This window comes from Lactuca virosa, chromosome 5 (assembly GCF_052849685.1).
Source record: "Lactuca virosa cultivar CGN04683 chromosome 5, Lactuca_virosa_CGN04683_v6, whole genome shotgun sequence".
Lineage (NCBI taxonomy): Eukaryota > Viridiplantae > Streptophyta > Magnoliopsida > Asterales > Asteraceae > Lactuca > Lactuca virosa.
Window position 1 is genome coordinate 314787336 of NC_136430.1, and position 14857 is coordinate 314802192.

The 14857-nt window shown below is 32.8% G+C and overlaps 1 pseudogene; it reads right to left on the bottom strand.

Moving 5' to 3' along the window:
• Positions 1 to 5221: 5221 nt before the first annotated feature.
• Positions 5222 to 6547, bottom strand: LOC145113087 (F-box/kelch-repeat protein At3g23880-like; annotated as a pseudogene).
• Positions 6548 to 14857: the final 8310 nt, after the last annotated feature.

Consider the following 14857-nt stretch of genomic DNA (forward strand, 5'->3'; position numbering starts at 1 on the left):
GGCCGTGCATGAAGAGGGAGATCGCCTGGTACGATAAGAGATGCTTGACCTGAAGGATGGTCAAGGCCGAGCATCAGAGACCGCATGGCAAGCTGCAGCCTCTGGAGGTTCCCATGTGGAAGTGGGAGCAGATTTCGATGGATTTTATCACCAAGTTGCCGAAGACGGAAAAGGGTTTGGATGCTATTTGGGTCGTCGTGGATCGGTTGACCAAAAGTGCCCATTTTCTGGCGATTAGGGAGAACTCGTCGGCCGAGAAGTTGGTCGACGTGTATATTCGCGAGATCATGGCTCGCCATGCGGTTCCGGTCTCCATCGTTTTAGACCGTGATATTCGGTTCACCTCCTGTTTCTGGCAGAAGTTCCATGAGGAGTCGGGCACGAGGCTACACTTCAGCACCGCGTATCATCCGCAAACCTATGACCAAAGTGAGCGGACGATTCAGACTCTCGAAGATATGTTGCGAGCATGCGTCATTGATTTTGGTGGGAGCTGGGACTCCTACCTACCTCTTATAGAGTTCTCCTACAACAATAGTTTCCATGCCAGCATTGGTGCACCGCCCTTCAAGTGTTTGTATGGGCGGAGATGTCGTACCCCGGTCTGTTGGGGCGAGGTCGGTCACAAGGTCATAGGTCGGACAGAGGTGGTTCTTCAGACCACAAAGATGATTCAGCAGATCAGACAGAGACTACAGACTGCTCCGAGTCAGCAGAAAAGCTATGCCAATCGGCGCCGATCTGAGTTGGAATTCCAGGTTGGTGACATGGTGTTGCTGAAGGTCTCACCTTGGAAAGGTGTGATTCGCTTCAGGAAGAGGAGAAAATTGGGTCCCCGATATGTTGGATCATTCCGGGTTATTGCCAAGGTTGTCAAGGTTGCTTATAGGTTGAACCTCCCCGAGGAGCTCAGTCAGATCTATAATACTTTCCATGTTTCATAGCTACGAAAGTGTGTATTGGATGAGGATGCAGTGATGTCAATGGATGACATTCAGGTTGATGAACGCCTAAACTATGTTGAGAAGCTCGTAGCTATTTTGGAGAGGAAAGTGAAGGTTTTGCGAAACAAGGAGGTACCTCTGGTGAAGGTACGATGGCAACATCGGAGGGGCTCCGAGTGGACCTGGGAGCTAGAGGCCGCACACTACCCAAATCTGTTTACTACCACAGACTTCGAGGATGAAGTCTAATTCAAGTGGGGGAGAGTTGTAAGGCCCGATCATGATATTTTTCTATTTTGGTCCCTTATATATTTATTTGTTGCTTTTGGTCTTGTTTTGCAAAATTAGAATGGGAGGAGGGGCCATTTCTGCCATTCTTGGATTCTGGAGGCGGAGCTCGAACGCGGGGCGCTCCCTTGGGGAACGCAGCGCGTTCACGTGCATAACTCAAACCCTAATTTTTAGGGTTTGAGACTTATTTAAACACCTTAAGTCCCAGGTGTTGGCCTCATTCTCTGCCTCCATAGCCCTCTAGCCTTAATCTTGAAACCCTAGAGCCTCCAAGAGTGTTGTGAGCCCATTGTGTGTGTGTTTGGTGTGTGTTAGAAGCTCATTCAAGGAGGAGAAGCTTGACACAAGGTAGTGATTCATGAGGAGCTCATAGATCTTGACTCTCTGCTTCATTTCCAACTCATTTGAGGTATAAGGCTCTAATCTTGCTCATGAAGAGCTTAGATCTAGGTTTTATTGGATGTTTATCCCTTTTTGGTCCATAGTTGAGATCTAGTAGTTGTAATCACTTCTGAGGCTTTGAGTTGCTCCTCTTGACATTTTTAAGGTTGTAGATTCATAAAGTTTGCATCTTTAGAGTTGTATAAGCCCCATGCATGAGATTAAGCCCTTTTATGGGAGTGGAATGCTATATTTTGAAGTTGGAACCTTTTGGGGCATGCAAAGTCACGAAGTTAGTGACTTTATGTTTCTAGATGCTCTTTAGGACTTAGATCCATGATTTGGTCGAGTGGCTTTACGTATTAAGTGCTTAATAAGCCCTTTTTGGAAACAGCGCGCGAATTCCCTGCGTAGGGTCGAGGAACACCCCGCGTTCCGACTTTGGTCCGCGATCCGAGTCGGTGACGAACGCCCAACGCTTCACCAGGGAACGACTTGCGTTCGGAGCATAACGGGCTTCTGGATTTTTGCCTCGGACTTGAATTTTGGGTTTTAGGCTTGGTAGTTTGGGCCCATGTTGGGCTAAGGACTTTGAAATATTGGACTCCTGGTTGGACATACTCTTTTGGGCCTAGGATTGTATATTGGTCCTTAGTGGGCCCAATAGGCATGGACCAATTCGGCCTAGTAGTATTATGGGCCTTTTTGGGTCAAGATTTGGTCTTGGGCTTTGGCCCAATTAGGAAAAAGGGTGAAACGGACATTTACCCTAAGTATGAGTTCTTACTCAAGGATTGTATTCTGATTGTTAATTGGATGTTTGTTTATTGTGATAGTCTGAGGTCTTCTGTGAGTCAGCATTCGGGGATTTCATTGCAGCGTGACATTTGAGAGGTGAGTTTTCCTCACTATACTTAAGGGTCTAAGGCACCAAGGCCGGCCCTTTGGATTGTTATCCTGATTATTGTATGATTGAGTATTGTAGCGATTTGTTAGATCTGAATCCCGGTAAATAGGATGATTCTTTGCTTATTGATCTGTATGATCTGTGCTTGCCTATTGATTGTTTATATGTTTATGAGTTATGTATATGTCGACATATGTGTGGTTAGGTTGACGCGGTCCTGCTTTGTGCTGAATGCCAACAGACCCAGGGCGGTCCGAATAGACTGAAGGCTTGCGAGGCGGACCAGTCAGGCCGAAGTCCCGGAGAGTGGTCCAGATAGGCTGAAGGCCCAGTGAGGCGGTCCAGTCATGTTGAAAGCTCTGTATGCATGCTGTTGTTTGTTATGTTTATGTGGTGGTACTTTGGGGAAAATTCACTAAGTTTTGGGCTTACAGTTTTGGATTGTGTTTCAGGTACTTCTGAGGATCGTGGCAAGGCGAAGGCGTGATCGTGCACCTCCTCATGTTCTTGTTTTATGATTTTGGGATTTCTTTGATGTGAAACTTATTTTGAAAACAAATTGTAATAAATGATGATTTGGTGGTTGTTTAAAAGTTTAAAATTTTTCAAGAATTTTATGAATGTTACACGACGTCTCAGACCGCTAGTACCCCGCGTACGAGCCCTGAGTTGACTCGGCTGGGTTGACTCGATTAACTTGTTGATTTTGACTAGTTTTGACCAAGAGTATTTTGGGAAAATGTTATTAATTTAGAATGGGAAATGTTTTGACATTTTGGATTTAGGTTGAGCCGGTTGTCGGAGTTGGGAGTTATTCAGACTGCATTCAGACTGTGAGGTGAGTTTTCCTCACTATACCGGTGGGTCGAAGGTACCAAGGCCGACCCACTAGATTATTTATCTTGGTCAGGATAATGATATGATAGTTGTAGCTGTTCACTAGATCCGTATGATTATCTATGTTGATGGCTCTGTGTTTATGTTTGTTTGTCGCATGTGACGACATGTTGTGTTGGGTTGAGGCGGTCTTGTTTTGTGTTGTAGGCCAAGACACCCGGGGACGACCGAATAGGCTGTAGACCTTGCGAGATGGTCCCGTCAGGCCGACGGTCCGTAGAACGGTTCAGATAGGCTGTAGGCCCTACGAGGCGGTCCAGTTAGGCCAGCTGCTCGTGGAGCGGTCTAGATAGGTTGTAGGTCCTGCAAGGCGGTCCAATCAGGTTGGCTACTCATGTTTGCATGCTTGCTTGTTATGTGGTGTGTTGGTACTTTGGGGAAACTCACTAAGCTTTGGCTTACAATTTTAGTTTGTGGTTTCAGATACTTCCGAGGATCGTGGGAAGACGAAGGCATGATCGTATACAAATTCCAGTTTTTATGTCTTCGAGTCTTGGGAAAATCTCTGATTTGAAATATTACTTTCGAAACAATGATTTGCTTGTTAACAATTTTGATGCATGGTTGGTTTTAAAAATTTTAAGTTTATTATGATTTTGGGAATGTTACAATAATCTTCTAGTTTCCAACTATTTTTTCGAAACACGAAAGCTTAAATTTATTTAAAACGTGATATTTCTTGTTCATAACTTGCTACCAAGGAAGGTTAGAGGATGACACTGTATACGAAGATTGCTCATTACGCATGCTGTGAGTGGTTAGAAGGAAAATGGATAAGCAAGTGGTTGATGGTGAAGGAGAATAAAAAAGGATACATTTGTAATGTTTAACGAGAGACAATTTAGGATGATAGTTTTAAAAAATATTCGTAAAATATCTTGAAATTTACCGGGTAAAGTTAATCATTTGGTTTTAAAAAGTTCGTCATGGCTCCAAGGCTTATACTTGACGTCACGCCTTAAGCGAATAGCGTCTTAAGTCATATATGTATATATAAAAATGAATAATAGTAGAAAAAATATATAAAATTATTAAATATATAAAAAATTATCGTCTTAAATCCCACATTAACAAACGTTGTGACTTGTCGCGACTCACAAAACTTGAAGCTTGATATTGCTGCATTGACACACCTCATATTATTTAGAACCTTGGTTAATCATGACCGACTTAGATTTTTTTATATATAAGAAAAATGATAAAAAGGAAGTGAACGCTATCAAGGGCGACTCAACCAGTTTGAGGGGTCTAAGCGAACTGAAAATATGACCCCTTTGGCTTTACTATACTTAACGTTATAAATCATCATCCGTTATCCATGTTTGAGACCGACAATAATTGTAAAACTAAACAATTTAATTTTTCCCGATTATAAATTAATCATTTTAAATACCGACAGTCAACTACTAATCCTCTTTCATAACACAACAATTTAAATATATTCTTTGAATCAAGATTTCATTCTTCATCTTCCTCTCTCCCAAATTGAACAAGATGTTAATCATCGGAGCAATCTTTCCACCCATTGCCTTATTTTATAGAATGGGTCAAATGATTTGGTCAACTTTCCACCCATTGCCTTATTTTATTTTACCATGTATTAATGTAGCATCAGTCTTGTCCAAAGCACATTAACTCCATTATTGAGGTCAATTTGATGTGCATTTTAAAAGTAATTATGCAATGTTGAGCTATAAGAATTAAGTGAGATGTAGAAAATATTGTGTAGGAAATGGTTTTTGGATACACTTATGATAGGTAAGTTGTAAGAATCACTACTAATGGTGTTGAATGTGTAGAGAGTTCTGTTACATAAAGAAAGTAGCAGACAAAATAAGGGGATATAAGTGATTTTCTTCTAACATGTGGTGATCTTTCGACCCCCTAAGTAATTAGATGATCCTACGCAGAAATTTTTTAACCAAACACCCTCTTAGAAAAGTCATGTTTTCCTTGATATCAAGCCTGATTGTTATCTCCAGGGCCCCCTTGGGAATCAGGAGAAACCAGACTCTCAACAATGGTATATGCTTCAACACATTCATTGAAGTTCTGAATCTCTGAAGATGAACAATTCTTGGAATCATATACAACTAATTTCGACCCAAATTTCAGCAAAACTTTCCCATCATTTGAAATACACAAAGGCACTGAAAATCTATACCACCCAGGATCAGTGGGATATGGGATAGAAACCAATTTAGTCCAAGAATCTTTCACCCCATAAACCTTCATCACCCATACATCCGCACGAATTTGACTATAATCACAAAGCACACACAACCATTCTCTCAAAGCCCCCAATTTTAAATGCGTACGGCGTTCATCATACACAGGTTGCAAAATTTCTCCATACGTCTCCTTTGCTAAATCAAGAGAAACTATAGTCCACGAATAAGATGACCCAGAATCTTGAATACTCGTCCAATGAAGAACTCCATTCAAATACTGGACACAACAATCCATAGAAAAACCATTATGAAAATCACCAATTCTCTTCCAATTTCCAGTTTTCAATGAATACATCTTCACTATCGCATCATACTCGGCTTCACCCTTATAAACATAATATATTCCAACAACTTTGTAATCATCAGAAGACTCATCGTACCCAAATTCATACTTACGAGGTCGCCCTCTAGAACCAGAACACGGTAACTTGTTTCCAAATAAACAGATCACCATCCGTGTTAGCTATTAAAAACAATCCATTGCAACAACCGAAGATCCGCACATAGTCAAAAGACTCTTTCAATGGATAATCAAGCTCTAAGGCGTTGACGGTTCCATCATAAAGCACATCATAAAGAGGACAACTATGAACACTTATTGACTCGATACAGAAAATTAAGCGATGATGTGCATAGCGATTGTTGCTGGTTGAAAAAGTGAGATGGGATTTGACAAAATGAGGATCGGATATTATAGAGCACCATAACTTGCACACAGACCTGATCCGTAAGAGCGATTTAACGGGAAGCCTCGACAGAATTTCGATAATGATATCAGGAGGTACCGATTGAGGATCTTTAGATGTTCCGGAAGAGTGCAACGTCTTGATTCTCTTTGGTTGTTGTCGGTGCTGCTCGTCGTCTTTGTCATGGAGTGCCATTGTCATCTTTGTCATCTTTGTTCGCCGAATAGGAGATTTTATATTCTCGACAAAGATATTTTGGGAACATGTTACGTTTCACGTGGACTTATAACTTATTTATGATTAAACATCGTATCTTTACTTTTTTTTTTTTGGTAAGGTACTGCAAAGTTTCCTAGCATGACAAGCTTTTTTATTTATTAAAAGAAAACAAGATATCATAAAAATAATAAATGTTAATATAAAGATTTATTCTATTTGAGACACTTTCAATTATTTCTTATTAACAAAAACTAGATTATGACCCGCGTTAAACGCGGGGAATATATAGAAAAATTCATATAAAGTTATAAAAAACCAACGCAATAAAAAAATAATATAAAGCAACATAAAAAATTAATATCATTAAACAAAATAAAACATGAGTTGACGATTAAAATATATCTCTACTTGGCATAATCACTATATCAAAATCTGAACAAAATGAAAATACTTCATGAGAACGATGCGTTGGAACGACATACTCAATCGTATTTCCTTTAAAAAATTAAGGAGATTGTTTCGATAATCTCACTATGCATGTGTATCGACATTGTAATTACTAACATCTATTTTAACCCATCGATTCTGAATGAAAACTCAGATACCCCACAAATGATCTCCACCTATAGAAAAATATCTCAATTTTCCGTCAAATTTGATAAGCATCGATGCACATGAGTTGAAATCATTAATAAAAGAAGGTGCATATATCACTAAATATTCTTCTGAATATACATCGAATCACAAAATGTCATTGTTAGACAATAAGATGTAAACCACATACGATGGATGGGTGATCTTGTACATCATTACATTTATTGCCCGATTGATGAATTGAAGTAATCTGATAAGTCGAATTGACAATTAATAAGCAAAACAGGAGGTAATAGTCGTCTTTCAATGTGTGTCAAGTAAAAAAATTGATATTGTATACGTAAAAAGAATGGAATCACTAACCTCGTGTATTTCTCGACATCCTGATCCCGATGTTAGAGATTTTTGATGTTCACAGTGAATAAAAGTAATCGTTAAGGAAGTCACATACAATATATATACAGAAGAAATTTAAAGACAATTTTCGAAATTATTACTCATATATTATAGTTGTCAACAAAATTGATTCTATACTTAATTTCAAAGGATGCATAAATATATTATATATTATTTACTATTAAATCAACCTAAAAGTGTAATAAGATCATACCAAAATATTTTAAAATCATACCAAAATTAATCGGATTCTTATGACATAATAATTAAAAAAAATCATAATCATCTCTAATATATAAAAATGACATTTTCATAATTAGTATCAATTCCAAAGATAGTTAATTTCTATTTTGTTAAAATTAATTAAAATTATAATATAATATACATATAATAACAACATACCAAAATTAATAAGGTTTTTACAATATTTTCATTAAAATAAAAAAATTATATTATACCATATTTAATTAGAATCTTAACATATCTCTCGAATTATAATAGAATAATATCTATAAAATAAAAGTTAAATCATTCGTTCATTTTTTTAAATATTAATAAAATTTTTAAATAACCAACATATATTAAATGTAATTTCATCTTTAGTTATAACTAATTCTAATAACTAATCATATTAACTAATCAATGTTTCGCAAAAAAACTATTAATTTAAAAAGATAGATGTTTTATCATAATTGTTAGTTAAAACTAATATATACATTGTTATGATATTTTTAAATTCAATTTCTCAAGTATAAACTTTTTAGAATGATATTTTCAAAACATCATATGCAAGTTTAGACTAAAACTTTGTCACGTTACTAAAATGCCCTTGATCATGTTTTGTATGTTTAAACCTAAACGTTGTCAAATAGCTAAAAATGTCTCTAATCATATTTTTATAATTTTAGATTAAAACCTTTTGCTATTTCAGTTTAACAAAAATAATTACTTTAAGACCGAATCTCGCACAAACCAAAAAATAAAACTTTTTTGTTTTATAAAGACGTATACGCAAATAACAAAGTACTTTGCTATAAATAAAAAAAATGAAAAAAAAACTATAAACCATACACTTGCACCAAAAGCCAAAAAAACACCAAATTTTCTCAAAGGAATATGAAACTAACCAAATAAGTCAGCAAAAATGACCCAAAACAAAGGATTAATGTGTGTTATTACGTCAGAATTAACGGAAATGCCCCTGTACTGTTTCGTAATAGATCGATATACTCCATCAAAGTCATTTTATACCTGAATTCTATTGCAAATTGAATGACAAGAAGCAAATAAATGTTCCTAATTCTCAATTTGTGTCTAATTTTAAAAAATTGCTTCTTGATATGGACAATGATTGTTGTTGGCATAAATCTTGTTTTAATGAAGGAAAATGTTTACCCCCACACCCACACCCACAAAAAAAAAGCTTGCAAATCCATACAGCCCGAAACCAAATAGCATTGGCCAAATGAAGTTGGATGACAGATTGTGAAGGAAGAGGAGATATAATTCATAAAAAATTAACCAAAAAAAAAAGGAAAAAAGCAAATACTTTGCAAATTCAGTAATTAACTAATTTGCAATCGAAAGAAACTTTGTAAAACAACATCACGTAAAACACACATACATACATACATGTAATTGAACACATTAACAGACAACAAAAGAAAGTCAATAAACGAAATCAGTTTACTAACGTTATGTAGATGTTGGTGTCGTCGATGATGATTATGTAGAGGAAATGATTTTAAAAACAACCAAAGTAATTCGGTAACTGATATGAATAATGAAATAAATAGGAAATCATATATATATATATATATATATATATATATATATATATATATATAGGCCTAGGTTATTCTATTCAAAGTAATTATTGTGTTATTGTAATCATAACTGTGGGCCAATCAATTTTACTTATTTTAAGAAAGTGATTAATATATATTATTGAATTAAAATAGATTTAATAAAGGAAAATTGCATATTTTAAGGGATCATAGATTCTATTAATTTTAAAAATCCGATTTTACGAATTATAACTATTTTAATTCGGACATTCTGACAGAATATGTTTATTTATTTAATTATTTACTCAAAAATAAAAATATTCTTGAACCATAAGTTCTTGAACTTCTTGTAGAATAACAAATTCTTGAACAATCAATTGAAGAATAAAAACAAAAAATACATTATTTCTTATAGAATACGGTTAACAAATTCTTGGCTCACATTTATGAATACGATAACACAATAATTAGTTTAAAACAAATGAACCTAGCTCTCTCTCTCTCTCTATATATATATATATATATATATATATATATATATATATATATATATATATATATATATATATATATATATATATATATTGAAATTTGAATATGGAAATGGTTACAATGATTTAAGATTTAATGATGGGAGATTAAATCATATGCAAATCATCTGAAAGGTGCAGACGAATTATTAGATGGTAGGTTATGAAGTGAAGTTAATTACGGATTATTAGATGAAAAAAGGTTATTTATTTATTGAAATTTGAATTACCTTGTTTAACAGAAATCTTGTTTAAAATTTCACAAACCCAAAGGCTTTACAGAGGCATGATTTTAAATTAAATTCAAATAATTGTAAAAAATAGATGTATTAGATGCATATTTAATGAGATTTGATTAAATGGTGATTTTAAACTTTATAAGGGTCAACGATTTTGAAAGGATTTAAAGATATTTGTTCCTTAATAAACATTTTAATCATAACTGTCGGATTAGAATATTTTAATTCATTTTGGTCAGGATAACATCATCAAATTGATCCGAGGGTGGAAGCCTATAAACGAAACACAATCAATAACCCCAATTGTTTAAGATGATGTCATAAGGTTTCTGTTTTAAGAAAAATAAACGGAAACTTTGATAAAAATCTCCTTAAATGTAGGAATTGAAAGTTGGATGAAATCGTATAGTCTTAAATCCTCAATTTTATTTTTAGTGACACATCATAACTCAACTAATCAAATTCACTCTTAAAATAAATTAGAATAAATGTCATGCATTGAGTTGCAATTTACATGTAATATCCTTCATTTCTAGCTATACCAAATTTAGTGATTTCCCTAACAACTCATTTATCGAACACGGCTTGAAATGCATTGATGAGATTTTTTAATTGTTGTTTGTATTTTAGTGCCTTGTAGGTGATAACCAATGTTGTTTTATTGAAAAAATAAAATACAATATAACTTTAATTTAATTTAGTAAAATCGCAACTGTTGGACCATTAAAATCATGTCCAAGCTTTTCACCATGTTTGGTTTGCTTTTGTAAGTCTGCTTCCAAACCATGACTACTTGAAAACGAATATTCTACGATTCCTTCGAGGCATCTCTGTAGCAAGACTATCAAAGACGACTTCATTGTCACTGTTATGTGCCATTTCACCTTCTGTAAAGAGAAACACAAAACTATTAGAGATAATTAAGAGACTAAGAAAAAATAGATATTATTTAAATAAAATCTTAGTTAAGTTGTTTTCTTAATAACTATTTTACTACTATTTGATAAGCAGATAAAATACAACTTCTATGGTCGTGAGATTCTATTGTTGTCAAGACACCGTGTAAAACAATAAATTCCAATATTCCATTATTCAAATTAGAAGAGAAACAGAAAGAATAATTATTCAAAGTAAAAGAAAAAACCTCATACTTTGGTTGCTAAGTTTGCATGCAAAAGTATCAAAGTGAATAACCCATGTTGTTAACAATATATATTTTAATTTATGTAGTGGGTAATGCACGGATTCACTAACAACATTTACAAATAGTTAGTTAACACATATAAGAGGTACCAACAAAGAGAAACACAACACATACACATGTTAATTTGAATTTGCATGATGCAGATTAGCTATTTTTGCTTGATTTATATCAAGTTTGAAAGATTAGAAAATTCATAGATGGATCTCATAACATAACAAATGATTATACGAATTCTAAATGTTCATAGAAATCTGAATATATTCATCTACCTATGATTTTCTATATTTCGCTTATATTGGGTCTGACCCTATCTATAAGAGTCAATATAAATGTGTGCAAATGCAAAAATTCGACACTTTGCTTTATATAAAGAAAATGAAGTTGTTAATATTTTTTTGAACTTGTAAATCTTTTTATGTAGGTTTCTTTGAGAACAATTACAAATAATTAGTTAACACATATAGGAGGTAGCAACAAAGGGAAACACAACACACACACGTTAAAAAAACACACGTAGAGAAGGACATACCTTGAAGATTCGTAATAAAACTGATGTGAAGAGTGATGTATTGTTTTGTTCAATTTTTATAGTGCTTTGATATAAGAACAGACATGTGAAGGAGAAAATGAGAAATATGAGAATTATTTATAATTTTCAAAACGCGGACAATGAGAAACAAAATCATTTAAAATCTACTTTAAATTGGAGACAATATGTTTATCGATTATTTAGTATTACAAAGACTGGAATTAAATGATATTGGTGAAGATAATAAGGAATGGGAGCTTATTAACGATTTTCAAGAGATAATTGGAAAACAGATTGCGTGATTTTATATTAAATTCAAATAACTGTCAAAAATAGATGAATTAGATGAATATTTAATAGGATTTGATTAAATGATGGTTTTGAATTTTATAAGGGTCAACGATTTTGAATGATTTAAAGATATTATTTCCTTAATTAATATTTTAATCATAAATGTCAGAATCCGAAAAAATAATTATTTCCTTAATCAACATTCTGAAAGGATTTAAAAAATTCTATTAACATTATGAGGATGACATCATCAAATTGATCCAAGGGTGAAAAACTATAAAGGAAAGTCAATCAATATACCTGATTGTTGAAGATGATGTAATCAGGTTTCTCTTTTAATATATATATAAAGATTAGATTATGACCCGCGTTAAACGCGGGGGAACGCATAAAAAACGTACAAATCGTTGAAGGACCTCTTTGTAGACAACTTTATATGTCAAAACGAATTTGATGCATTAATAGGTTAAAATGAATTTATTAAATTCTTCAATACATATATTAAATAAAATTAATATCATAAAACAAAATAAAACATGAGTTGACAATTAAAAGTATAAATTATAAAAAATCAAAGTATTCAATCATAAAGTAATAAAATATTAAATATCTTCATGAAAAAAACAAGGGTTTTCAAATGCAAATTAAAATATATACAATCACATATTTCTACTTGGCGTAGTTACTGTCTCACAATCTGAACGAAATAAAAATACTTAATGAAAAGGATGTGCCAGAATGATGTTCAATCGTATTTCCTTTAAAGAAATAAAGGAGGCAAGGGAGGTAGTGGGGGTGTACAATGTTTCCAACTTGCAAGTTGCATCATAATTATATAATAAGTCTTGAATGAATAAAATTATTGAATCAAAGTTTTTTAATTATACAAAAAGGTCCCTGATCTTATATAAAATTTCATTTCATAGTTTTTAAGTTTAAAGTTACAAGTTACAACCAATAGCATAAAATCTTTTATACATAGTTCAGTGCAAGTGATACCAATTTGATACTTTGATGATTCATTGGTTTGTTTCGATGTGTTATTAGTTAGGTTTCATTTTAGTTAAGTTTATAATACTTTGACAGTCCTAAAAAAACTAACCAAATGATGACACTTAAAAGGAAAAAGTATTCATCAATCGTTGTAGTTTGTAACTTATTTACCAACATATGGTAAAAATACTCTCCACCTCATACTTGTTTATATCCTTAGAAACCAAATAACAAATACAACCTACCATTGCTAATGATTTTCCTTCTTCAACTACATCTCTCAGTGTATTTGTTTCATACATTTCACAAGCTGAGGAAAACAGGTGAAGATAGTACACCTATTAGTTGAGAGTTGAGATATTACATAAAAATTTAGAAAGCATGACGAAAAATAAAAATACAAGAATTCGTTGATGCAAAACATTATGCGTGAGTCTCGTGGGAATTTGTTATTCATGACAATAGGCATAAAAATGTGTTATTTTTTTGACATAATCTTATTTGGTTTATTCATCCAAATGATTAGAATGAAGATCTTTGGGGTTTATGGTTGATGTCATATACTTTTAACATAATGATTTTACCATTTGAGATATAAAGGATGTTGCATGATTAAAAAAAGATTTATTATTGCTCACTTAAAGCATGTGGTAAGATAATGTTGTTTTACAAGATACTACTTTCTCAATAGCTTTCTCACCGATATTTGTCCCTTTTCACAGCTTTCCTCATAAACTTTTCTTCCCTATTTTAAATGTTGGAGCGATATTTAATTTCCTTTTTGTATTTGAAAATTATGTTCCAGTTAATTATGTTGCTTATGATTTAATCATATACTATTTTATTGATAATTGAAGGCAACAATCCCAAGAATGCTTATCATGAACATGAACAAGAACATCTTTAGTGATAATATATATATATATATATATATATATATATATATATATATATATATATATATATATATATATATATATATATATATATCATATATACTTATAAAGCCAGCATTTTTTCTTGAATCTCATGCATTTGAAAACCCCTTTTTTAAGTAATGCAACTCAAAAGTTTTCTTAATTATGATTTAACAATCAAAAGTTTTATAACTTATATTATGTTTAATTAGCATTTAGTGAAAAGTTTACTATAAAAAGGCCAATCTTTTGTGTCTTTTGTGTTATATAAAATCTTACATGTAAGAAGGATTTGAAGATATTGTGATTCAAAAGTTTTCATATAGTTGAAGCATTCACAATCAAAATATGATGATTTGAAGAAATGGGTTATGTCACATTGATGATAATTGTAATATGATTTTTTCTTTCAACCAAAACAAATGAAACTTTTCTGTTCTTTCTTTATATTCAGTTTCTCATTTAATATTTATATGTGATTTGTGTGTATTACTCAATCTTGAATGTGACTCTCCAAACATCAATGTTTTGCGTGGAATATCTTTCTGATTCTTCTTCTTCAAGAAAAATATTTTGATTGCAGGTTAGTGAAGAATTGTCATCAAGTTTCTATGGTTGAATGGTGTTAAATGAAGAAAGAAGATTCATAAAATGGATATAGGTTTTTTTGTTTGAGCAAAGTTGACGAATGTTAGTTTTTTCTTTTGATTTAAATGTATGTTAATGTAACATCTTTATTTATATATTCATGTTTATTTTCTATTATTTTTTTGTTGGGTTATCCTACAGAACATATTTAAAAGACAATATTTAAAAGATAA